At 35.4% G+C, this 9,280-nt stretch overlaps 1 non-coding gene across 1 annotated transcript; it reads right to left on the reverse strand.

The window, feature by feature from the left end:
• Positions 1-2,087: 2,087 nt before the first annotated feature.
• On the reverse strand, positions 2,088-2,194 carry LOC136231528 (small nucleolar RNA R71). The gene has a single exon (XR_010689902.1). It is a non-coding gene; the product is annotated as a small nucleolar RNA R71 (small nucleolar RNA).
• Positions 2,195-9,280: the final 7,086 nt, after the last annotated feature.

Raw genomic sequence — 9,280 nt, forward strand, 5'->3', positions numbered from 1 at the left:
CTAAAACGGAGCTAAAATGGAGGAAAAACCTAAAAAACGTACCAAGAATGCATATCAGTCAGAAGAACGCTCGAGGATGACGAAAAGCAGTCGGGAGACAGGGAATAATCTCTCTATCGCGACTGAGATTTTGAGAATCTCAGTCGCGACTTACGGAGGTCAGCTCGGGAGAAAAATGAAGTTTAAAGCTCGCCCCTATACCCCCTGTCGCGACTGAGATTTTCAGAATCTCAGTCGCGACTGAGATTTTCAGAATCTCAGTCGCGACAGCGAACCTCCCTGCACACTAAACACATGTTTAAAACGGAAAAACGCGTCTGTTCGTTCAGATAAAAGCGACCCTTCACCAGCAGACACGACCCGTCATTTACAACCCTTCAACAACTATAAATAAGTGATCCATTTCAGAAATCAAGGTTGGTTAGGTTGGAAAAGTTAGAGAAATTAGAGAAGAAAGTTATTATGTTGAGTTTCTGATTCAGAAAAGAATCAGAAAGTTAGATTTCATTTCTATGTAAACAATCGTGCTGTACACGAATTGTATTTAGATTAGTTATAAAAACAGTATTAGTTTAGTTTTCATTCTGATAGTGGACGAGACCAGTCTCTATTTCGAAGATCCAGCGAGAAGAATTGACGGCTGAAGCGCATGAGGTTTGACGAACCTACGGAGTTTGAGAGAAAGATTGACGACCCGAATCTCAAAGTTTTTGTTGTAATGCTATCCAAGTTTCTACTTCTCTGTTAACTTGTGAAAATTCACATTTCATTAATGATATACTTATTTATTCAATACATTCTTACTGTTGTTATTTTGATATTGTTCTGACAAAATGATTTTCAAAATGATAAATTGGTGTTTTTATTAAAACGTTCTATTCCATCTTATTCATATAAGAACTTTGTTGAACACTTAACAAATTTAGTTTTTATGGATGACATGATCGCTGATCGCGGCTTATCAGAAATAAAACACTAGTTTGATTAAGGTAGGAATCATCTCAACACCAGGGGGATTTCTATGGTTTGAAGCCATTTAATTGAGTATATCGCTATATTGTTACATGTCCATAATCTCACAAAGTTAAAGTTGCTTTCTTTGCTTTATGAAAATAAGTTCTATTTTATTCCGATTACGGAAGTATTTGCTTTATAATCAAAATTCCAAAACGGAATTGTTCTCTAAACTCGATATAATCCTTCTATCTAATCCTAATTTACCAAAACCAATTCCATCAATTAAAACGTATTTCTTTTATTAAACCTAAACACGTGATTAAACCGAATTAACTAAAGTTTTAGTTAAAAAGCATTCCCTGTGGGTTCGATATCTTTTATTACTACAAGCGTATACCGTGCACTTGCGGAAATCGCTCAACAAGTTTTTGGCGCCGTTGCCGGGGAACGCCAAAATTTTTTGACAAAATTTTAAATTTTTCGTATTTTATTTCGAATCTAGGTTTAAACATACTTATTTTAACTTTTGTAATTTAATAGTTTTCATTTACTAATTTATTTATTTTTCAAAATTCTGTTTTGTAGGTAGTTTCGGTTCGTGCAAGATTTCAGGTTCATGCGCAGTTCTCGAAGTTCAGGCATTGTACCAGACCCTATAGACCCAGAAATTGAGAAAACCATTAGGAAGAACAAGAAAAACAAGAAAAACAAAAATAAGACCCCAGTAAAAACACATACCGAGCCAGAAAAAAATGGCAGACCCACCAACACTTATGGAATACGCTAGGCCAGGTGTGGCCGGTGTAACCAATAGTATCGTTAGACCCAGAATCACCGCAAATCAATTTGAAATTAAGCCAGCTTTGCTTAATATGTTGCAAAATAATGTAACATTTTACGGGTTACCTAACGAAAATCCTAACACCCACTTAACAAATTTCCTAGAAATTTGTGACACTTTTAAAATTCCAGATGTGACTGCAGAAGCAATCAAACTTCGCCTCTTTCCTTTCACTTTGAAGGATCGAGCCAAAGAATGGTTAACTTCTATGCCAGCCGCAACTTTTGCCACTTGGGAACAATTAGCCCAAGCGTTTTTATCTAAATATTTCCCTTTAGCGAAAACCGCAAGAGTCATAAAAGAGTTAACATCTTTTTCTCAAAATGATAATGAGACTCTTTATGAAACTTGGGAACGTTTTAAAGAACTTCAACGTTTATGCCCACACCACCAATTACCCGCTGAACTTTTAATTCAAACATTTTACAATGGACTAAATCCTACAACTAGGGGTTCATTAGATGCTATGTCGGGAGGGCTATTTATGAAGAAAACATCAGCCCAAGCGAGAGAACTTTTGGAGGAAATGGCAATCAACAGCAGTATGTGGCCCGCAGAACGTGGACATATGCCGGTGGCAAAACCATCATCCTCAACCACACCATCAGTTAAAGGTATAGTTGAACTTGATCCAGTCGCGATGCTACAAGCCCAATTTTCTGCTTTATCGCACAAAATTGACAAGTTTATGGCACCACGCGATACTAATGGTAATCCAATCCAAACGGATGTGGACTACGAAAATATGAGTGAGATCGAACAGGTAAATTTTGTCCAAGGGCAAAACCAAACTAATAATCCTTATTCTAATACTTATAATTCTGGATGGAGGAATCATCCTAACCTTAATTGGAAAGATAACAGTAACAATAATATTAGTGCTAATCAAAATCGTACCACTAATTATCAAAATCAGTCAAGAGATACGATTAGCACTTTATCTTCTAAAATCGACAAATTTATAGATGCTATCAGTGGAAAAATAAGTAATCACGACGATGGTTTTAAACGGATCGAAAATAAATTCGATCAGCTTATTAAAAACCACTCATCTAGCATCCATAATTTGGAGATTCAAATTGGTCAACTTGCTAAATCAATTCCATCCCGAAAAGAGGGAAGTCTTCCCAGCCATACGGAAGAAAATCCGAAAGAGCAGGTGAAGGCTATTACTCTTCGTTCAGGGAAAAATTATCAAGGGCCTGAAATGCCCAAAGATGCAACATTATCAGGAAATGATTTACCAAAGTCCAAAGAGGATATCTTAAACACAAAAATTTCACCATCTGACGCAGGTACCAAAACTTTTGTACCCAAGCCACCTTTTCCGCACAAAGTCCGAAATAAGGACTATGATAAACAACTTCTAACGTTTTTGGATAAACTTAAAAATTTGCACATCAATTTGACATTTATGGATGCAATCACACAAATTCCTAACTATGGTAAGTTTTTAAAGGATTTGATTTCAAAGAAAATCAGTTGGGAAGGAATTTCATCCATTTCGTTAACTGAAGACTGTAGTTCAATAGTATCAAGTAATTTTCCCACTAAACTCAAGGATCCCGGATGTTTTACTATTCCGTATAAGTTGGGAGATATTGAATTCCCAAGTTGTCTTTGTGATTTAGGAGCAAGTATAAACTTAATGCCATTGTCTATTTTTAACAAGTTAGGTTTAGAAGAAGATATCAAACGTACCAATATGGTTTTGCAATTAGCGGATCAAACCACTAAGAGGCCATATGGTATAATTGAAGATGTTTTAGTCAAAGTCGATAAATTTATTTTTCCTACCGATTTTGTTATATTAGACTTTGCATATGATGTAAACTACCCTTTAATTTTTGGTCGACCGTTTATGAACACGGGTCGCGCTCTAGTTGATGTGTCGGAAGGGAAGGTAGTTTTAAGGATAGGAGAAGATAAGGTCGAGTTTAACATGAAAAAAGCGATGAAATACCCTATGGAGGAATTGGCTTGTATGAAACTTGATTTAGTCGAGGAATGTGTCAATGATGTAATTCAAAGTGAAGAAATAATTGAACCTATAATAGATGAGGAATTAGATGATAAGGACCCAGAGCCTTTGATTAGAGAAGATGGACCAGTTCCGCCTTCAATTGTAACACCCCCTAAATTAGAACTTAAAGAGTTACCCAGTCATTTGAGGTACGCTTTCTTAGGCGAAGGCGATTCTCTACCTATAATTATTTCTAACAAATTAACAAGCGATCAAGAAGAAAAATTGAAAGAAGTTGTTAGAAATAGGATAGGAAGTATGGGATGGCAAATTTCAGACCTAAAAGGAATTAATCCTAGTATAGTAATGCACAGAATTCACTTAGAAGAGGATAAGCCACCTAAAGCGGATAGGCAAAGACGCTTAAATCCGAACATGAAAGAAGTAGTCAAAAATGAGATTACTAAACTTTTAGACAATGGAATCATTTATCCGATCTCGGATAGTGAATGGGTTAGTCCAATCCATTGTGTACCTAAAAAGGGAGGCATAACTGTTGTAAGAAATGATGAAGGTGAACTGATACCTACACGAACCACCACCGGTTGGAGGGTTTGTATAGACTATAGGAACCTAAATAAAGCTACTAGGAAAGATCATTTTCCTCTACCTTTCATTGATCAAATGATCGAAAGGATAGCCGGTCATGCATTTTACTGTTTCCTAGACGGTTACTCCGGATTCTTTCAAATTTACATTTACCCGGATGACCAAGATAAAACAACCTTCACATGTCCTTACGGAACATTTGCATATAGGAGAATGCCTTTTGGTCTATGTAATGCACCAGCAACTTTTCAACGATGTATGACAGCAATTTTTAATGACTTCATTGAAGACATAATGGAAGTTTTCATGGATGATTTTTCAGTTTATGGAGATTCTTTCGATGCATGTTTACAAAACTTAGATAAAGTATTGTCTAGATGTGAGGAAACGAATTTAGTTTTAAACTGGGAAAAATGTCATTTCATGGTAGACGAAGGAATTGTTTTAGGTCATAAGATATCTGAAAAAGGTTTAGAGGTGGACAGAGCAAAGACTTCAGTTATAGAAAAATTACCCCCACCAACCACTGTTAAGGGAGTAAGATCATTTTTAGGTCATGCAGGTTTTTACAGACGGTTTATAAAGAACTTTTCTGTAATCTCCAAACCACTTACTAATTTGCTTATGAAGGATTCAACTTTTGATTTTAATAAAGATTGTTTACAAGCTTTCAATACTTTGAAAACGGCTTTAGTCAGTACACCTATAATATCGAAACCCGATTGGAATCTACCTTTCGAAATTATGTGTGATGCGAGTGACTTAGCTGTAGGATCTGTATTAGGTCAAAGGAAGGATAAGAAACTTCATGTTATATATTATGCGAGTCACACTTTGTCCGGTGCACAACTAAATTACACCACAACTGAAAAAGAAATGTTAGCAGTAGTTTTTTCATGTGATAAATTCCGATCTTATTTGTTAGGATCCAAAGTTATCATTTATACTGATCATGCAGCTTTACGATATTTATTTGATAAGAAAGATGAAAAACCACGTCTTATTAGATGGGTTTTACTATTGCAAGAATTTGACATTGAGATTAAAGACAAAAAGGGAGTTGAAAACCTGGTCGCCGATCATCTATCAAGACTTGAGGATGAAAACGGTCCCATCGGTGAAACATCAGGCATTCGAGATGATTTCCCCGATGAACATCTCATGCAAGTACAAAGTATCATAGCTCCATGGTATGCGGATATAGCCAATTACTTAGCTGCACATGTTGTGCCAGATGGATTGACTTCTCAGCAAAAGAAGAAATTCTTTTCAGAAGTTAAGAAATTTTTTTGGGAAGATCCATTCTTGTTCAAAACATGCGGCGATGGAATATTTAGGAGATGTGTTAGTGAGTTTGAACATGACTCTATAATGTTAGAATGTCATGCTAGCGCTTACGGAGGTCATAATAGCGTAAGCAAAACAGCAGCTAGAATACTTGAATGCGGATTCTTTTGGCCTACTCTGTTTAAAGATGTCCGTTCATTTATTATCCGTTGTGATAAGTGTCAAAGAACAGGGAATATAGGAAGGAAAGATGAGATGCCTCTTACGAACATATTGGAAGTTGAAATCTTCGACGTATGGGGAATTGATTTCATGGGTCCTTTTCCTCTTTCTTTTGGCAAAAATTATATATTAGTAGCCGTAGATTATGTTTCAAAGTGGGTTGAAGTAATTGCAACCCCGACAAATGATTCTAAAGTAGTTGTTAAGTTTTTAAATTCAATATTCTGTCGATTTGGAGTTCCTAGGGTTATGGTAAGCGACGGTGGTACTCATTTCGTAAATAGAGCTTTTGAGTTACTTATGAAAAAATACGGAGTACACCATCGTATCTCTACACCGTACCATCCTCAAACGAATGGTCAAGCAGAAATTTCAAATAGAGAACTCAAATGGATACTTGAGAAAACAGTTTCATCTTCTAGAAGAGACTGGGCACATAAACTTAACGATGCATTATGGGCATACCGTACTGCATTTAAAACACCTATCGGGATGACACCTTATAGATTAGTCTATGATAAAGCTTGTCATTTGCCGGTTGAATTAGAACATAAAGCATATTGGGCTATAAAAACCCTTAATTATGATTTGCAAAGCGCAGGGAAAAAGCGTTTGTTTGACTTAAACGAGTTGGATGAATTACGCTATTTGTCCTACGAAAATGCGAGCATTTATAAGGAGAAAATTAAAAAGTGGCATGATGCCAAAATCAAAATTAAAAACTTTAATGTTGGAGATAAGGTCTTACTTTTTAATTCTAGATTAAAGTTATTTCCAGGTAAACTAAAATCTAGATGGGCTGGACCATTTTTTGTTGTTCAAACATTTGATTACGGAACATTGGAGCTAGAAAAGTCTAATGGTGACCGATTTAAGGTCAACGGTAATCGTTGCAAAATTTATTTCGACGGAGTTCCTATTCAAGCAATTGAATCCGTGGATAAATTTTATAAAAATTAATTTCTTTGATTTTCATGTTTTTAATTTATAGTTTTTTTTATTTTATTATTTATTTTATATTTATAATTATTATTCTTCTTCTTTTTAATTTATTCTTTTCTTTTTAATTTATTTGTTTTTTTTTATTTATTTAATTTATTTACTTTAATTTTTTATTTTTACATTTATTTATCATTAAGTACAAATGAGTTTTGTTCACATTAAAATTTTAATTTAGTCATGTTATGAAGTTTTCATTAAGTGTTAAGTGTTGTTGAGAAATTATACATGCAGAAATCTCAGTTGAGATTTTCTATGTTCCAGGATTTGGAAATCTCAGTTGAGATTCCGAAAATCTCAGTTGAGATTTTCCGTCTTATACATTTGAAATAACTGTAAGGGATTATAGTCTTCTTTCTTTAAAATTTTCTGTCAGTTAAATCGAAGAGGTATCACTTTGACATTTTTTTCTTTCTTTCTAACAGATACAACCTTTCACTTATAGGATTTATATATTCCTGTAGGATCAGACTTCTTCCATTTTACTTCATCTTTCTGAATTTCTTTCTGAAATTCTCAAAATCCTACAGACTTCATTTTCTTTTCTCTCACAGACATGACTAAGTCTCTGAAAAATGTTCACAAACACAATTCTTCTCAAAAAGGGAAAGTTGATATCTCCGATAGATATGGTGCATGGTTTCCCATTTATAACCATGACGAGGGGAAACGCTTCCTGCAATTCAGATATGCTCAGTTCTTTGGCATGATGTATCTGGACGAGTTTCTGAACGAGGAACTCGGGATAAGCGAAGACATTGATCGCTATCTGACTAATTTGGGTTGGACCAAATTTGTTTCTATGAAATTTCCTATTATTGGAAATTGGGTTCTGGAATTTTTCTCCACAGTTCGATTCGTCAACAAGAGACGTGTTCGTCTCAGTTTTCGTTGTGAGGGGGAGGTATTCACTTTTGGGTATCCAGAACTTCACAATTGGTTTGGATTTCCACCCCGAGACACAACTCAACACCATCCTGGAAGGGATATGACTTCTAGAGATATATGGAGAATGCTAACAGGATTTTGGCGATTCAATCCACATCTTGCCTTCAACAAATCCATTAATTCTAATTCCATGCTGTATCTGCACAAATTCCTCTGTCATAGCCTTTTTGGTCGAGTCAGTAGCAATATTGTGAAAGATACCGATCTTAATGTGTTGGGCGACATTTTCCAAGGCAACTCAGTGAACTCCTCGAAGATTCTAATGGAGGGGTTAGTTGCTGCTTCCCGTTCGAAGAAACGGAAGATTGGGTTCGCCAACATCATATGTGGAATAATTTTAGGAGCCAAGGGAACCATTTCTGTTCCTTGGATTGATACAGAACCATTCCCGATTTTAGACTACGAGTTCTTGGAGAACGAGGGACTTGTCAAACGAGTTTTTCGTTCTGGTCCAACATTCCTTTCTGCACCAGAGAGGCAAGTCTTCATTCAAACGAAGATTAACAGGGCCAATGCACGTCGTTTTTCTAATTCTAGGGACATAATTTGAGTTTCTGTTGTTTTATTATATATATGAGTGTTTGTTTTTATTTTTATTTTTTTTTTTGTGTTTATATGAGTAACATGTTTTTATGTACTATATTTTAAGGTATTGTTTATGTTTTAGATTATAATAAATAAAAGTGCATTAATTCCTTAGTTTATTTCTTTCATTTAAGGAACAACCTTTGGTTTTCCTTTAATTTAATGTTTCAGTTTTGTTTATTTCAGTTTCAGGTATTAATTTTAACATTAATGTCACTTAATTTTAAGAGGAATTGGTTTAGACGTGTTAAAATCATCACCAATAGTCCCAATTTTACCCAGATTTTTCAGAATCTCAGTTGAGATTTCGAATTCTCAGTTGAGACAGCGAAGGACGAATTTTTGAGCGAAATTTCACCCCTTTCCCCACTTGCTGTCGCGACTGAGATTTTGAAAATCTCAGTCGCGACTTGCGACCTGCAGGTGCGGGATTGGGCGAAATTTCACCCTCTTTTCCTATTCCTACTCTATTTACTACTCTATTTACCTATCCTAATCAATACCTATACTTACACCTATTTATATCACCTATTTTTACACCAATCAATCATCTTTTCTCTTCCCAATAACAAGATTCACTCATCTTCCCCATAAATATTTACCCTATTCATCTTCTTCCCCAATAGAGTTATATCGCCGATTCTCTAATGTCCAAATAGATTTCGTCGACATGCTTTTTCTTGACACCGACACGGTAAACACACTTTCCTTTACCGAGCGTATTGATGAATTTCTTACCGTTCTTGGTTGGAAACGATTTGCTATATGCGTTTTCCAAGTCTTAAAACGCATATTATTGAGTTTTTGGTTACTCTAACCTATGACAAGAAGAAAGGAGTTATCTCTTTTCGTAGTGATGGAGTTCGTTA

Source organism: Euphorbia lathyris, chromosome 5 (assembly GCF_963576675.1).
Source record: "Euphorbia lathyris chromosome 5, ddEupLath1.1, whole genome shotgun sequence".
NCBI classification, from domain to species: domain Eukaryota; kingdom Viridiplantae; phylum Streptophyta; class Magnoliopsida; order Malpighiales; family Euphorbiaceae; genus Euphorbia; species Euphorbia lathyris.